This window comes from Magnolia sinica, chromosome 15, assembly GCF_029962835.1.
Source record: "Magnolia sinica isolate HGM2019 chromosome 15, MsV1, whole genome shotgun sequence".
Taxonomy (NCBI): Eukaryota; Viridiplantae; Streptophyta; class Magnoliopsida; order Magnoliales; family Magnoliaceae; genus Magnolia; species Magnolia sinica.
The window spans coordinates 60,697,162-60,716,411 of NC_080587.1; the positions used below are offsets into that span (position 1 = coordinate 60,697,162).

General features: G+C 39.0%; 1 protein-coding gene across 3 annotated transcripts in view; it reads left to right on the top strand.

The window, feature by feature from the left end:
- LOC131226679 (chromatin structure-remodeling complex protein SYD-like) overlaps positions 1–19,250 on the top strand; it is a 51,733-nt gene that overhangs the window by 16,576 nt on the left and 15,907 nt on the right. The window lies entirely within an intron of this gene.

Below are 19,250 nucleotides of genomic sequence, written 5' to 3' on the forward strand. Positions count from 1 at the left end.
GCCCATGTCAGCTTCAAACGCAGGGCAGCCATAACCTCTTTCAAGCTTCTAATTCCTAGCCCTCCTTAATCCACCGGCTTCACAATTTTCTTCCAAGCAATCCAATGTAATTTCCGTTTACTATCAGCCCACCCCCAAAAGAAACTGGCGAAGCGACTTTCAAGACACTCTGTCACCTGACGGGGAATGTGCATTGCTGCCATTATATGAATGGGGAAACTTCCCAAAACGTGGCGAATAAGAGTTGCTCTTCCTACTTGGGAAACATGTCTAGCAGACCAGCCGTTCACTCTCTTGCTGACCTTATCTATGAGAAATTGAAAGTCGGCAACTTTTGTCCTGGCGATAACAAGAGGGGCCCCCAGGTACTGAATACCATTTGTTGCTTTTCTAAATCCCAAGATGCGCTCCGCGGCTCTGATTCTGCTCGTACGAATGTGTTTGGAGCACAGAAAGCAGCTTTTCCTGTTGTTTATCTTAAGACCCGTCGTAGATTGAAATAGCTGCAAGAAACCTTTGGCTGCTCTGAGCGAGGATTGTTCACCATTGAGGAAGAGTAACATATCATCTGCATATAAAAGATGTGAGATGGTCGGACATCTACGAGGGAGTTTATAAGGCTCGCAACTACCACCATGAAGTAAATACTTTAGGTTAACAGAGAAGGCTTCCATCGCGATGATGAACAAAGCAGGAGAAAGCGGGTCACCCTGACGTAAACCTCTAGTCGATTTGAAGAACCCCGTCGCTTCCCAGTTGATGAGGATTGAGAACTAGTTGTTGTTCCAACAGGCTTCCATGAGTGCTACCCATTTGATGTTAAATCCAAATCTGAGGACTTGCTTGGGGAAGTCCCAGTTGACTCTGTCATATGCTTTCTCTAGGTCCAACTTTAGGATGAAGTTTCCCCCCCGGACTTGTCGGTTGAGCTCTCGTGTCCCTTCCTGCCCCATCGCAATGTGTTCCGCAATTGATCTGCCTTGAACAAAGGCACCCTGCTCCCGAGAAATCAATTTAGGAAGGATAGAGCTAAGTCTGTTAGCCAGAATCTTTGCGAGAATTTTATAAATAACGTTACAAAGACTAATGGGATGGAAGTCAGAGAATGCAGTGGCTGCGGAGGATTTGGGGATGAGGCAGATTAGTGTTGTAGTATATGCTCGCGGGAGGGCACCCCCTGCGAGAAACTCCACTGCTACACGGTGGATATCCTTGGCAACCGTGTTCCAGCAATCGGCAAAGAAGGCCGCCGAGAAACCGTCAGGGCCGGCAGCCCCATCCATGGGAATGGAGAGGACGGCCGCATGGACCTCGTCGATCGAGGGAGGGAGCAGGAGAGCTTCATTATCCTGTTGGTTGGAAAGAAATAGTCGCTTTTTTAGAAATCGAAGGGGCAGTTTTAATAGGTGAAAATGAATGTAATTGAGTGGGCATATGCAGCTATTGTGTTCCCTGCTGCTCAATTTCCAGATGGCTGGTTAGATTTACAGGTTGTATCTTTTGTTTGTTTTCTTCTTTCTTCTTTTTTTTTTTTTTTTTAAAAAAATTCTTTGACTTTTAGCCTTTATTAATAAAATTTTATTATAAGCTCATTAAAAAAAACAAAATTTTAGACCTTGATTCAAAGCCACTAGTTTATAATGTAACTATTCATTAAACATTTTTTCCCATTGCCCGCGAATTGTGCTTCTTAGTTTGAAAACCCCAATAGTCATCTTGGGACCTACATGAATAGACTCAAACTAGTCATTTTTGGGTCACTAGGTCGAGCGAAACCTATCTTATTTGGGTTCTGAGAGGAGTTGGGCTTGGGTTTACTATGTTAAGAATGAACTCCCCTGACTTGTCTATTTGAAAAAAAAAAGTACATTAATTTTATTTATGAGGCCAGACCAAGTAGCTAGGAGGAAGGAGTTTTGTGTCGAGCTCAATTCTGTCTGTGCCAGATTTGTGTTCCCATGGTCCATTGGGGGTGACTTCAACTTAACGAGGTTCATGTTTGAGAAATCTAGTGGAGGTAGAACTACTCGAAGCATGAAAGATTTTTCAGAATGGGTTGGTGTGCATGAGCTAGTAGATAAGGTTGTGTTGATTGATTGGGTAGAAAGGTTTCCTATGATCTCTTCGAGAGCACTGCTGAAGCCTGCCTCTGATCATTGCCCTATTATGTTGGATGCCAAAAAGGAGAGTTGGCCCAGAACCTTGTAGGTTCAAACTTGCTTGGCTCGAGGTGGAACCCTTATTAATTTAGTTAAGGAATGGCTGCAATTGTTCCACATGGAGGGTTTTGCGGGATTCAGATTAGGTCAGAATCTTAAGCTCATGAAGGGGTATAGTTTAAAAGACTTCAGGCCGATTAGTTTGATTGGTGGGCCATACAAAATCCTTACAAAAACTTTAGCCACTCGGTTTCGAGCGGTCTTGGCTAGTGTCATTTCAAAAAGTCAATAGTGTATTTATCGCTTGAAGACAGATTTTGGTTAGCGCCTTAATTGCATTTAGTGAATTGTCTCTCGGTATAAGGAGGGACGGAAAGGTATCATGTGAAGTTGGAAATCGAGAAGGCTTTTGACCATGTTAACTGGAATTTCTTGGATTATTTGGTAGTGTGTTTGGGTTGTGGTCCAAAATGGAGAGGTTAGATAAATGTGTGTCAACTCGGCTAGATTCTCAGTCTTGATCAACGAATCTCCTAAAGGCTTCTCCAAGCCATCAAGAGGAACTTGTAAGGTGGTGGCCAAGGCCTTGGCTAGGATGTTAGAGGAAGACTAGGAGATTAGGCCCATTTGTGGTATTAGGGTCGGCAAGGTGAGCCTTCCAATCTCCCATCTTCAGTTCGCAAATGATACAATCCTCTTTTGCAAAGTAGATGAGGATATGGTGGACAAGCTACGAATGATTATCCTATACTTTGAATCAGTGTCGGCCTTAAAAGTCAACATCGCCAAGAGCGAGATGTTGGGTGTGCATGTCCAAGGAGGAGATTGAGTGGATGGCAAGTATTCATAGTTGCCAACCAAGCTCCCTTATAGTTTGTATGGACTAAAGCTGCCTTTAAAGCTTTTAAGGAGATTAAGGGCAAGATGAGTGAAGCTCCTGTCATGCGCCTTCCAGACTTTTCTAAAGTTTTTGAGGTCGCATGTGACGCATTTAGGGTAGGTATAGATGGCGGGCTCAGTCAGGAAGGGCACCCCGTTACTTATTTTAGTGAGAAGTTGAATGAGGTAAAGCAACAATATTCCACCTATGACATAGAGTTCTATACGGTCGTTCAATCCTTGTGCCATTGGTGAAATTATTTATTACCGCAAGAATTTGTCTTGTTCTCTGACCACGAGGCCTCACGTTACCTCAGTTCCCAGAAGAAACTAAACCCTAGGCATGCTAAATGGGTCCAATTTCTTCAGGAATACTCTTTCGTTCTTAAACATAAGGCTGGGGTCGAGAACAAACTTGCTGATGCCTTTAGTCATTGTGTGGTGCTACTCCAAAGTATGAGAGTGGAAGTGATTGGGTTTGATCGTCTGAGAGAAGAGTATCCTACATGCCCAGACTTTGGTGAGTTGTATGCGTCACTGCGAGACGGTCAGTCGATTGATAGTAGCGGGTTTGTCATCATCGATGAGTTCCTATTTAAAGGTGACAGACTTTGCGTTCCTCGTACCTCCCTCCGTGATTTCCTAGTTTGGGAACTTCATGCAAGAGGGGTAGCTGGTCATTTGGGGAAGGACAAGACCATTGCCCTTGTGGAGGATAGATTTTATTGGCCAAGTCTCAAGCGAGATGTAGCCAAGATTGTTGGATAGTGTAAGACTTGTCAACTGGCAAAGCAGAGGAAGCAAAATATAAGATTGTATACGCCTTTGCTAGTACCCCGTGCTCCGTGGCAGGATATTAGTATGGATTTTGTGTTGGGCTTACCGAAAACTATCAAGAAACACGATTCCATATTCATGGTTGTGGGCCCTTTATCCAAAATGGCCCATTTCATTCCGTGCTCAAAAACGTCAGATGCCTCCAATGTGGCTAAGCTTTTCTTTGGGGAGGTAGTGCGTTTACATGGTTTACCTAAGACCATAGTGTCTGATCGTGATGTACGCTTTATGAGCTATTTTTGAAAGACACTAGGGCACATGATGGGGACAAGGCTTCAATTTTCATCTGCCTATCATCCTCAAATAGACGGTCAAACTGAAGTTGTCAATAGGAGTCTTGGATATCTGCTTAGATGTCTTGTGGGTGATCACGTCCAAACTTGGGATACCGTTTTGCCTATTGCCGAGTTAGCATACAATAGTTCCATTAATGGGTCCATTCGCATAAGTCCATTTGAGGTTGTGCATGGCTACAAACCTAGGAAACCTGTAGATCTCATACTTATGTCTGTGTCCTATAGGCCATCTGAGTCCGCACATGAGTTTGCACGTCATATACATGAGTTGCATAGTGAGGTCGGGAAGCGAATTAATGCAAGTAATGAAAAATATAAAGCATTTGCTGATTCTCATCGCAGGTTTCATGAATTCTAAGTAGGAGATTTATGTCATGGTTCGCATGAGGCCTAAACGGTTCCAACATGGGGCTGTTAAAAGTTACAAGCGCGCAGGACCATACAAAATAATGCAGAAACTGGGTCCTAATGCGTATGTAGTAGACCTTCCACCTACCATGGGAATTAGTTCTACTTTTAATGTGGAAGATCTAGTACAATACAAGGGTTCTGCTACTTCACCTTTTGATCCATCCACAGACCCTCCCACAGACTGTGACCTAGTCCCAAATCCATGGCCCCTACCTGACTAATCATTCGAGCAATTACCACCTTTACCTTCCTTGCCTGCTCGAAGTGAACAGATAGAAGACATACTGGATGCACAAGCCATTTCCACTCGACATTGAGGATTTCAAAAATCCCTTGTCAAGTGGAAGCATAGGCCGATCTCAGACAGTGCGTGGATTACAGAAGACGAGTTATAACACTTAGACACATATTTTGGAGCGCTATAGGAGTTTTAGTCTGCCAGAGGCGAACTCTTCTCAGCTGAGGAGAGTTGATGAGGACATCACGTCACGTAGAACCTTACGTACATATCAAAGGAGGCGGGCTGCACCGATTTCCCTGTGGCTAAGAGAGTACCTGTGATCATGCTGAAGACCCCATGTGCATGTGCGAGCATCTGGAAGACTCCACACTGGGAAGATGCACATGGGCTGCTTTATGGAGTGATCCAGACCGTTGGATCGGAGGGACGCGAAGATCGGGCCATTGGATCGCATGGATTACATGATCAGGCCAGTGATCGTTGATCGTCCACATTAGTTTTAGACTTTATCATATTTTAGGATTTAGTTTTTGATTGTTTTATATTTGGACACATTATGAGTGTTTTAGTTGATTTTATTTACACTAGGGTTATTTTCGTTAAATTTCACAAGACGAGGATTATTGTAATTTTTGAAACTTCTTGGATCTATAAAAAGAGGGGGGCGTGTGAGCTCTCTCCCATTGAATTTTGTGATAAAAAAAGAGAAAAGCTTTTGCTTTCTTCTCCCATCTTCATGCGATTTGAAGATACCTCCATGCGATTTGGAGGGAAGATTGGTTCGAGGTCTCCATCTATCCCCACACGATCTTCTCTTTTCTTCCCTATCCAGGTATTTTCTTCAGGTTCTTCATTTTCTCCATTCCAAATCTTCTTGTTCTCCTAAACCCTACTTTCCCATACCCATCCATAATCTAAACCCTAACCGACCTAAACCCATCCTCCCACACCACACGTGTGACTGTACGGCCACACATGTGAATCCCTTCTGCCCCTTTTGGTTTCCCACTATCATTATATCAAAATCCCTTCTATCCCCGAAACCCTAACCTTAAACCTAAAATTCCTAATTTTCCTACTTTCCCAAATCACCAAAACCCTAATTTTCATCCTAAGTTGTATTAGGTTTCCTATTTTGAAATAGACTATACCTTATGCTAATTGGATGTCCCTACATCCATTAGATCCTAGTTTCTTTTTATTTAATGATCTTGTGTTACGATATTGGTAGCTTAGGCTAGGATTATGCATGATTTTCTTTTGATTTTCATGATATTTGTGATGAATATAACGATGTTTGTGTTTTTTTTTTTGGTTAAATATCTTAATTCGGCTATTTGATCTCACTTGTTACTTAGTTCATGCATCGGTCCTGCATCACTTATCATGGGCTACCTTTATGCATCGATAAGCTGGCTAGGCATTTGGAATGGTTCGAGAGGAACTCTTGGAGGTCGTCTCATACTCATCAAGGCGATGCTATTGAACGTACCTTTGTATTTCATGTCTCTCTTTAAAAACCCAAAGTTGGTTCTGGCCAGAGTTTGAGTTGTTGCCGACAAATCGACAATTTTGGTGAAATTATCAGTATCGTTTGTGCTGCGATATTGAAACCCCCTTTTTTCGATTTGTTTCCTATTGTTAGCGAGATTTCGCCGAAAATATCGATTTTTTCAATATTACTCATTGTCGGTGTTAAAATCGACCCCTACCACCTTTAAGGGATGTAGCCAACAATCCACTCCTCTTGATTTTGTTGATATATACTATTGTTTTATTATGTTATCGCCAAGCACTGCAACTCGATAGTGCACCTATGTTTTAAATCATCACAAATCGAAAAAAAAAAAACAAATGACAAAAAAGGAAAAAACAAAGGGAGATGGAAATCTGAGTTGTGAAGTAAAAATCGACAACTCCTGTCCAGGCTCAGTGGATTAAACAACTGATTTGGGGCCACAATCACAATCAAAGCTTGGGTGGCTCGGAATCTAGAGGTATGAATAAATCCTTAAAATACATTTTCCACTCGATTTAAGCATGGATTTGGCTTCGAATCATGCATTGAGATGGATTTGGAGTGGAAAGTCAAAGAGTTTGGGATTGAATATTTTTGATTTTGGGAAAATCGGGGAAATTACAATTTTCCCCAATTTCTTCCCAAAAATACTAAATTGGGGCCCAATTTTTTTGTATGATTAGGAGGAAGGGCTGTTCTATAATCTTTTGATTTTTTCAATTTTTTTTTATATTATTGAAAATTATGAAAATTATTTGTTTAATGTTAATTTAATTATTTAATCCTTTTTTTTCTTTAAATGGGGCCCATTTAAAAAAAAAAAGATTAAATAATTATTTATTATTATTATTTTTATATTTTTGAAATTTTTTTAAAAAAAGATGTTAAATGTAAAAAATATTTTAAAATGTATCATGTTTCATGCAATGTTATGTATCTTTGGTGTTTGGATGGACGGATGGATGTATGATGGGATGGATGGATGGTTGGATGTGATGGATGGATGGATGAATGGTTGGTTGGTTGGATGGATGGTTGGTTGGTCGGATGTGATGGTTGGATGGATGATTGTTTAGATGGATGTATGGGATGGGTGGATGGATGGTTGTTTGCATGATTGGATGGGTGGATGGATGTTTGGATGGATGGATCATTGTTTGGAAGGATGGATGGGTGGTTGGATGGGATGGATGAATGTTTGGTGGGTTGGATGGATGGATGGATGGTTGGATTTGATGGATGGATGTGATAGTTGGAATGACAGGATGGATGGTTGTTTGGATGGATGGATGGATGTGATGGTTGGATGGATGGATTGGATGAATGGATGGATCGATGTATAATGTATGCATTTGCATTAAGCACCTTTTTTTTTTTTGCTTAATTGCTTCTTAATTGGGTATGAGGGATGGCCAGATAGGTATAATTTTTGAGTTCATTTACTTTTACATGTCCGACTTATTGTGTGGTTGGTTCCTGCGTTTGTATTATATAAAATTATTTTGGTTACATTTGAATTGATTTCTTATGATGGCACATGCTTTTAGGCCTCAATTAAATGAAAACTTATTATACATGCATTCTTTTTGCAAATTTTTTTATTCTCAAATATGCGAACATGTGTATTTAGGCATCTCTTGAAATTTCATTGAAAAATTCCACGTTTTCTCCATTTCCCCCCATGTTTTCCCCATGCAAAATGTGTATTTAGGCAAATAAGGTGTTTGGAAATGATGAATCTAGTTTTTTTTTTTTTTTTTTGGGGAAATGACTTTGGAGGTTTGGGGTGTAGGACTCAATATGGAGAGAGATCATATAGATCATCGCAGGAAAGTATAATTGCCAAGATGGGGGATGGTGGATCAAAGACTCCTGGCTATATAAAGCTTCCAGTCTATGGAAGGGGATTCCAAGCTTGGAAGATAGGTTTATGGAGGGGGTTGGCTTTTTCCTCGGCAATGGAGAAAGAATTCATTTCTAGGACTCGTGGGTTGGGGATTCCCCCCTCAAGTCCGTGTTCCTAAGAATAGCTCGTCTCTCATCGAAGGAGAACATCCTTGTTTCGTGGAGCGGCGATGAAGTGGTGTGGACCTTGCCTTCTCGAAGAAATTTGCCAGATAAGGAAGCGGAGGACTTCATTAGGCTTATTGATTGCCTCCTGTGCTGCTCTTTTCGAGTGGAGATTGGGATTGTATGTTTTTCCTTAAGGATAAATCGGGCTGATTCTTGGTCCGGTCTTGATATAGGGACATGTGATGACCTAACCCTAGATGCATATATAATCAGGTTAAAGAATATTCAAATAAATACACCAATTAACTATCCGTTTCCAATCAAAGGGATTAGGTAAATCTCAACATGAAGATGAGGTTATTCTGTTAGGATCATTGCCGTTAGCATAAGATCACGTAAACAGTAAAAATGGAGGACCTCGGGATATGAGGATATTCCAAATTTAGCATAAGTCAGTCCACGATTAAGCTTGGATCTGATTCTATTGACTAACCATCCCTCTTTTTCGTTTGAACTAGAAAGGGGATATTCAGGGAGAAACGAAAGGGGTGAAGGATGATGGATTTGAGATGAAGAAGGTATAGGTCTTTTTGTCATCAAAAGAAAAAAAAGAGGATGATTCTTACCTTTTCTTGCACCTCGAAGATCTTGGAAAGAGGGAAACTTGAAATCAGGGTGGAATCCTTAACACCCAAGGGCCAATCTGAAACCCTAATCTCTTGAATAAAGAGGAAGAAAAGAGAAGAATTTCTATGCATTCAATAATAATGAAAATATGGTTTCTCACAACGTATATATAAGCTATGGAAAAAGTAAAAGTGCACTAAAGCGCCTGAAAACAAGAAAATTAACAAAAAAGATGAAAAGTAAAGAAAGTACAATAAAGCCCCTAAAATAAGGAAAAGAACAAAAACGCCTAAAACTAAAACACCCATGTGGTAGGGTGTGAAATCCAACTTATGGATTTATGGTTAGGGTGTGGTCATGCCGCTCTTGCACTCGTAGCACGTCAGAAATGGGTCCGATGGACCCAACGTCCATCCACATCAACTCCTTCACTCTGATACTCTGTCAGTGACGCCTCCTCCTCTGGTACACTCTAAAGGGTGCGCCACTGATGTCCGCATCAAGTTTTTTTTTTTTTCGATTCTCTCCGGTCCTTGTCTAAAGTCGCCTCATATAAGCATACGACGCATATGTGGCATTATGAGGCTCCTCCAAAAGTTGTGGCCTTTAGAATGTTAGTTGGAAGAAATAGTTGTCACCATTGACAATCTCCAGAAAAGTGCTATGGTGCTTGCCAACATGTGCATGATGTGCATGGCAGATGTTGAATCTGTAGATCACCTCTTCATCCATTGCTCGTTTGCTAGGCAGATGTGAAGCTGAAGCTATTTGATTTAATGTGGGTTATGCCAGCTTAGATGGGATCTCTGCTCGCAGTTTGGCATGGGGTTGAGCTTGGTAGGCAAAAGAAAACTTTATGGAGATTGGCTCTTGTAGTCACTTTCTGAGCAGTTTGGGGAGAGATTGTAGACGCTTTTGAATGAATCTACTAGGGTGGGAGAGGTTTTCTCTAAGGCTATTCTCCTTATAGTGAAGTGGGTCTCTTGTATAAGATCTTCAAGGGATTGTAATATTTCTTTCTTGCTTTGGTTGTAGTTTTCACACCATCTTGGTGCTCCATTAAAAAATTCATCTTATCCTTTACAATAATAATAATAAATAAATAATTTTTTTGAAGTGTTGTTAAAAGTTGAGGGCATTTTTTGCATAACAGTATTTTAAATGGCTAGCGTTTTAGGTTTGCTCCCCACAGATGCGAGTTCGATTCCCTTCCCCGGGATTACCCGATGCACGTGGTTTGTAAGTGATTGTTCCCTGTATTTGCAAGGATTTGTCTTGCCTTAAAATGGGGCAGGGATACACCGTTGTCATTAAAAAAAAAAAGCTTCACTATGTAGTGTGTAGCTTATGCTATGTAGTGTAGCTTAGCCTTAATGCTATGTAGCTCATGAAAATAGCTCAAGTTGCGTGTAGCCTATGCTACATGCTAATTTGCATATGCTACACTCTACATAGCTTATGGTACACACTACAAAGCTTACACTATAAGTTATTTTCATTAAAGCATTAAAATCAATTTATGTTTTCAATGATTTGTTATAAATTTCAAATTTCAATAAAAATTAGTTAATTTTTTAATGATTTTAGTAAAATAATATAAGTAACAATATTAAATTAGTTAAGATGCTCTTTCTTTACCTTTATACTTAATCTTTGCCTATTTTTTCTATAATTTTATGTTGTCTTTGGTTGCACCAAATATCATAGGATTTCATTATTAATCAAACTAATTTGGTGCAAAATATCATGAAATTTCATGATATTTCCAATCATATTTTGGAAATAATAAATTGTTTTTACAGTAGGGACATGATAATTAAGAGATTTTGAGGCATTTATTAGATGTGGTGTTTTAAATAGCAAATAACATGTTGCGTAGCGTTCACCTCTCTGAACCGTGAGGCGTAAGCTACTCACTACTACCAGATTCTAATCAAGGTTGTGTTTGGTTGCACCCAAATTTCGTAGTATCGGCATCATTACAAGTTTCGTTGGCCAAGATATGGAAACAAGTATCAATATTATCGATAATATTTTACTAATTCTTGAAAATGTATCATTGACCAAGGGAAATATTGGGAAAACATTGGAAAATGAAGGAATTTGATGGGGGTCCTAAAAGCATGTGCTATCGTAAGAAATAAGTGCAATAGTGACCAAAATGAGTTTATATAATACAAATGCAAATACCAAACAATAAGACATCTAAAATGTATATGAACTCAAAAACTTACCTATTTGGCTATCTCTCTTATTATGAGGTGGCTCGAAGTCGTCATCTCCATCCTGACTCCATCTGTTGTGATACCTCTGCTCAATTTGTTGACAGTACGCTGCCCAAGTCATCAACTACTCATCCCAATGGAGTTACTCTCTCACATATCTCTAATAGTCATCCTCCTCGAACTATATGAGTATGCCTAGATGTGGCTACTATGTGATGAACATTGATTGTGATTGAGTAGGGTCCTGAGGGTACAGATTGCCTTAAACCTCAACTCTCGGATGGTATTGGGCCCAATCATATGATGGGTACCTGAAATATTTCCATCCATACCCATAACTGGAGCTGCTATCCTTCGGTTGCGAGTATTCGTAGGTGGACGAGAGTGACCGAGTGTCGAAGCCACCATACCCATAACCATGATACCCTCCCTGTGCATAAGGTGGAACAGAAGTGGAGCTCCCCTATTATGAATCGATATCTATGTATGATAAGCTGCGTGTAAGAGACTCAATGCATGCCACTTTCTTCTTCCTACGCTTGAAATGCTAGCTTTGTAGTGTTGCTCTCAGGGAGGATGATGGACAGATCCATGGTCTTCGTTCCAAGTTGTATAGTCAAAGTAGGCTTCCTTAGTGAACTAGCCAACATATTGCTGACTCTTACCTATTGTGTACCACCACCGCTACCACTTACATTGGTTTCAGTGTCACCACCACCTCTATCGGACTGGCCTCCATCTTCTCCATCGTCATCGTCATCGTCGTCATTATCCCCGCCACCACCATCAAATGGGGATAAAGTCTCATCATCATTCAATACAACCCGAAAGTGGGGAGGGTCTTGGAAAGTGCTTTGCTAACCCCATCAAGACGTATTGGACTCCTCATCAAAGCATCGAAGGAGTTTGCCTCAACCCTCTTCTTGTTGACTACCTGGTTGATATCAATACCAAGAGACGTTGTTCATTCAGCTACCTATAGAGTAGGGCCTCCTTTGACATTATCTAAATCAGTTGGCTTGACCTAATCATAAAGTGGGTCCTTAGCATCATTATTGCATTGTGCTATCGTGCTTGTTGACAACAAGTCGAGTGGGTCCTGATGTCCTCCATATATCGATTTGCCCATAGTTAATCTCTTTCAACATCATATTATAATGGCAGTCAAGGTGTCCCGTATCGGTATCGGTTGGCGTAACGGTGACCTCCAAAACCGATACGGATACGGGGGCGTAACGGTGATACGGGGGCGTAACGGCTCGTAACGGCGCAAATTTTTTTTTTTGCCAAAAAAATATGAAAAAATATGGATTAAATCCGGAATATTCTAAGCATTCCAAATATGCATTCATTTATAAATTGGAACATGTTTATGGTGGTGTAACGGTCCACTCTTTAGTGAGAAGTTGTATCGGACTGTCTGATGAATTTATGAACCAGATAACCTGAATTTGACTACAAATTTCATATATTTAATTTTCTAACTATCTACTATCAATGATAGATATATTAGAATGAATGTAATATGAAAATATCTTACATTTAGGTGTTTGCAATTATTTTTGAGGGCCAAAATTCATGCGTAAATAGAAAAAAATATAAAATGGCACCCCAAATATGTAAAATGCACATTAACATGTTCTACTATGATTAACACATCATATGGCATCATTAAAACAGCAAAAGAATCATTAAAAAATGATTTTTCGAATTTTCAAAAAAAGGGCCGAAATAAATGCGTAAATAGAAAAAAAATATATATATATATATAAAATGGCACCCCAAATATGTAAAATGCACATTAACATGTTCTACTATGATTAACACATCATATGGCATCATTAAAACAGCAAAAGAATCATTAAAAATGATTTTTCGAATTTTCAAAAAAAGGGCCGAAATAAATGCGTAAATAGAAAAAATATTAAAAAAATATAAAATGGCACCCCAAATCTGTAAAATGCAAATTAACATGTTCTACTATGATTAAAACATCATATGGCATCATTAAAACAGCAAAAGAATCATTAAAAATGATTTTTCGAATTTTCAAAAAAAGGGCCAAAATAAATGCGTAAATAGAAAAAAATATAAAAAATATATAAAATGGAACCCCAAATCTGTAAAATGCACATTAACATGTTCTACTATGATTAACACATCATATGACATCATTAAAACAGCGAAAGAATCATTTAAAAATGGTTTTTCGAATTTTCAAAAAAAGGGCCAAAATAAATGCGTAAATAGAAAAAAATATAAAAAAAAATATAAAATGGCACCCCAAATCTGTAAAATGCACATTAACATGTTCTACTATGATTAATACATCAAATGGCATGATTAAAACAGCAAAACAACCATTAAAAACTGATTTTTCGAATTTTAAAAAAAGGGGCCAAAATTCATGCGTAAATAGAAAAAAATATTAAAAAATTATTAAATGGCACCCCAAATCTGTAAAATGCACATTAACATGTTCTACTATGATTAACACATCATATGACATGATTAAAACAGCAAAATATATTAAAAAAAAGTATAAATACCTATTTTTGACGAATTTTTGAAAAATGGCCCACCGAGCTTTGATTCAAAAAAATCTATAATATAATGTGCTTTTCTATCAAATACCTAGCTAAGGTTGGTCGAAATTAGTAGTAGAAGGAGTTAGAAACGGTTTGGAAGCAAGAGGTTTTAAAAAAACAGCAAAAACAGAGCTAAAAAAAAAAAAGTTACCGTTTCAGGCCCGTTACCGGCCCGTAACGGCCCGTTTCGGGCCGTTACGCCCGTATCGGTCCCGTATCGGCCGATACGGGTACAAAAAATTGAATCGGCCGTTTCGGCCCCGAAACGGGTAACGGTTCGTACCGTTACCGTTACGTATCGGCCGATACGGCCGATACGTAACCGATTTGGCATACCATGATGGCAGTATACAAGCTTTTGTAGCTTTTCATATCCCAGTTTATTCCTTTCACATGGCGAAGAGCAGACAGTTTGGTTGAGAACATGGATGATCAATAACTGCAGTGTGGGTACATGGCCTTCATACATCGCCACCACTTGTCTGCATATCCAATAGAAGCATGTTTTAGTTTAAACGAGGAATGCAGTTAATTATAAACCATACTACTTAATTAATTAAAATAGTAAATAAACTCATATGGCATCGTTGTCTCTCTCGATGCTTATGTTGTTGCGACTGAGAACACACTCTAGCATATCTAAAACAGAACAACTAGAAACACAGATTCACAAATCACCATTATTAACCACCCATATTTGTAGAGACTATAAGAAAGTAAATCTATTTTACTATTATTGAAATTTGCTCAATTTACATTACCTGGTTCTAAAAATCTGCTTTTTTCCTTCGAGTTAGGGAACAACATTTCATAGACCTACTGGACAGTCATCGTCAATTGTTATCCTCCGATAAGCGATGTTTGTAATGGAACTTGGGGTTCATGTAGTATGATGAAACCCAAATAATATGTACTTAGTTGCATTAACATATACACAAAAGCAGTGTTTCAAATAGCGCCTGTAGTGTACGCTACGTAGCGTCCCAAATAGCGTAAATCCTCTGTAACGTACGCTGCAGGGGCCGTAGCGTACGCTACAGCTACGTGGTGCGTAGCGTCCGTAGTGTAAACTACAATGTATTTTTTTTACTATTTTATTTTTTTATTATTTTTTTCACGTTTTCTTTGTTTCTAATGTTGAGGAATGTGACACTTATATTATACTTGATACTTTTAACCTATGGGATTTTTATTTCTTTTCATAGTTGTGACTTGTGGTTTCAATTAGACATTATTAATTAAAGTGGTTTGTTTAGAAAGTTGTTGATGTGATAATTATTTGATTTGGCTTATATATGCGGATTGGCTTTTGATAAATGATAACTAATAACTTTTTTGAACATGCTTATAATTGATAAAATAAATCATCTTTTAGGCATATATATATATATATTTCATTTTTTTCACTATTTATTATATTTTTCCTATTTTTAAATTAAAAAATAGAAGTATCGTGTAGCTTACGCTACACGCTACGTATTTACGCTACACGCTATAGAGGGCAAAGCGCTACGCATCACACTCCCGCTATTTAAAACACTGCACAAAAGTAATACTTAAAGTGCAAGTGCAAGTGATAAATAAATAAAGTTAAATGTAATAAACTCACTAGCCTGGTGGAGTAGTTGTTCAAGGGTCTTGGTCTATCTATCTCGCTGATTTGTAGCACCCATAGATGCGAATTGGGGGATGCGGCCCGTATCCCCTCTCCTCAATCTCATAAACTCGTACATCGACTCCATCGAAGGTCACGTCTCATTATCTACGGCCCTAAGGACGCCATAAATTGACCAGAGGATGGCATCTACGTCATGAACTCTGTCCTAAAAGGAATCACTAAGCACCATCCCTGCAGCCCTCTATGTAGTTTGGGCCTGTCTCTGATTCCTCTCGAAATAACCCTCAGTTTTGAACAAACCCTAAGCCCCACTCTGAGCTCGTACAAGTTGTTTGGTTTGATAAAGTTCATGGCAAACCATGTCGCACCTGGCTAGACAATATCCTCCCTGATAAGGTCAACGCATTGTTGCTAACAATCATGAGTGACTATATATGAAGTTCGTCACCCTTCTCACTACTTTGATGGTGTTCCTGACTGTTTGTCTCTAGCATATCGCTTCGAGAATCAGGTTAATTGAATTAGTGCGCATTAGGTCTAGTAAATACTATACTTCTTTATCAACTTCTTCCTTGCCTTGTTGATCGTACCATCATTATCTGCCACAACTTGTACCAAATTCTTTCATCCCGCTTCTCTAATCACTCCCTTCCAAAGATTGTATATATAGGAGTGATTTTTGATTGGGCGGATGCATTAATATATCAAAGGAAAACGGGTTGTCCTCTATAATACCATAAAGTTGATAATGAACAACTTCGTGGGTCCCGTCCACCAATTGCATATGACCATCACTTCTTATGTCTCCTAGTTTGGCTTGAGTTCATGTACCCATGGTTGCATTTCCTTGTACTCGCGATCAAAGTATTCAGATTGCCTTTGGCATTGAAGGCTTGATGCCTATTCTAACATGCTGCACGATGTCGATAATATTATGGAAATGAGGGCTAGTTGCTGCATTTCTTAGCATGTGGCTCAAAATGAACCACTTAGCTATAATGCTCCCCGTAGTCTCCTTGAAACCCTCTTTTCTCCATATGTCTTTAAGTCTCGTTTTCTTTGCACCCGCAATGGGTGCATCTGTAATACGGGTGCATTGTAGGCCAGGCCTCTTAAATCACCATCTCTACTGTCTCTTTCAACCCCCCCCCTATTGCTCCCATTAACCTCCCATCTAGAGCTCTCAAACAATGGCGTAGTCTCCTCAAGTCGTCTCCTTTGCACCCTATCCTACCTCAATGCTAAGCACTCACACTTGCTTCTCTATGCTCCCCCCTTTCCCGCTCAGTAGTGTAGTCTTCGGGAGATGCCAACACCTCCTTATCATCGTCATCATGTTTCTTATTAATAGTCTCTGGGCCCCATCTAGGAACCCGTAATGCAACTTCTATCTGATATCCCTCTCCCATTCCTCCTGCTGTTGCCCATGTGTCTACCCTTTCATTAAACACTTTTCGAATATATGCTTTCACCTCCCTTAGAACACTTGGTAATCCTTCACATTCTTATACCCCCCGAAATTGTTCCATATTTATTTGCCTCAATTGGTTGTTCATGTTTCCACCCAATGTCCCTTGCTCATTTTCTTGACGACAGTTTACTTATTGCTACTTGCATATAAATACAATGAATAATAACATCCATTAATAACACAATAATCACTTACATCTTATTAAACTAATTAACATGTAATGCATCAATCCATGCATGCATGCAACAAACATACATTCATACATTATACATCCATGTATAATAAGCACATAAACACAATACACATGCATGATGATCCATCCATCCATCCATATCCATCCCATCTATGATCTATCCGTCCAATCATCACATCCAATCATCCCATCCAACTAACCATCCTTCCATCCATTCATCCATCGATTCTATCAAGTATCAACCACCTATCGTACCAACCATCTATCCATCCAACATCCATACATCCCAACAATGCTTCCTTCATCCATCCATCCATCAATCCTACCAACCACCCATCCATGCATGCATGCGTACAAACATGCACAAACACATGCATGATGATCCATCCATCCATCCCTCCATTCAACCATCCATCTATCCATTTATGGAGGGGGTTCGGTAACAGGCAAGCATCCGTGTAGCAAGCCTAAACAACTATGAAGCATGGGTAGGAGTGTGAGATAAATTAGCAAGTATAACTTAAGCCCTACCCATGGTTTGCTTATATATAGGTGCATATATGTATGTATTTATGTATGTCTATATGTAGGTATGGATGCATGCATTTCTGTATATATTGTTAAAAATCAACTTAGGGCATATCTAGTATTGTTTGAAATGTAATATGTTAGAATCGATTGGGTCACTTAAAACCCTGTAGATTCATCGACTTGAAGAGGAGGACTAAGAAGCCTAACCTTTTTTTTTTTTTTCCAATTAAAAGTCTATGTTGTTGGCCAAGCTGTCGGTGCACCACGTCTTGGATTGCATGGTGAGATGGTTGGTCTGGGTTTGGGTTTCTGAGCAATGGTTCTTTTACAACAGATATCTTATTAGCATATCTTTCCCTGTGTTTCATGCCAATTAATCACTATAGCTAAAGTTTCATACGAGTAACGAATGGTCTCAATTACACATGAAAGTTGTCAGGCGTATTCTAGCTTCGTGTAGTGATACAAAAATGTATATCAATTATGAGTGTAGAGCAAGGCGTTCCGTATCTGTTACGATACAGTTGTAAAGGCCGATACGTATAGGGCCGTGACCATTATGCAATACATGGGTGAAACAGGGTAGTTGGTTTTTTGTATCGGCCGTTACGGGGGGTCGTAATGGTCGTTACAGGGCATAATGAATGTTACCCTCGTAACAGTCGAAAAATGACCACATTTTTTCTATGGAAATCCATCTCTTTTTTATTATTTTTTTTCTTTTCACTTTTCTCATTCCAAAAACTTTCCAAAATCATTTTACAGCAAATTTCAACTACTAATGTTTTTAGGATTAAAACAATAGATTGAAGCAATTTGGGCGAATAGAAGCTCTGAAGGCCATTTTTTTTTAAAAATTGAAAAACGTGGTATACATGTTTTTTTTCTTCTTGATTTCTAATTCTAATGCTTGATTGTGATGTGCAAACATTAGAGATACATAACCATGTTCATAAATTTACCAGATAGCTTAATACAACACTCTCACCAAAGAGTGGACTGGTACACTGCTATAAACATGTTTAAAACAAAAAATGAATACGAATTTGAAATGTTTACATTTTTATGGATTTTTTAGGTATTTTTCAGATTTTTTTGGGCATTTTTTTTTCCAACTGTTACGAGGGTCATAACGGTCGTTACTCCTGTATCGGATGTTACGGCCGATAACCATATTTGTAATGGTGGTGACCATTATGGCCACCATTACCGATACAGACTACTTTGGTGTAGAGGATCAGTTGCTGCATTTATTACTTGCTATCTATTAGTGGTAAGTTGTAAGAGAGCTAAGTAACATATAGGTCTACACTGTTATTCCTTTTCTCTATCTTTAAAATGTGTTGAGAGATGAAATAGGGTCAGAGAAACAGTGTAAATAAAATGGCATCAATGTTGAGAAACATATTTTCTTGAATTTTTGGTTTCCATTTGCCGGCTCCCTTGATTACAAACTCATCTGGTTCCTTCAAAAAAATCATTTGGTACAATTCTATCAGATCATTGTATGGTCTTATCATCATCATCATCGTCGACCTCCACATCTAAGCCTTTTTTTTTTTTCTGAACACTAACAATTTTATTGAAAAAAATGCCACAACCGGCCCAAAGAAATACAATCCTCAAGGGAACCTACCAATAC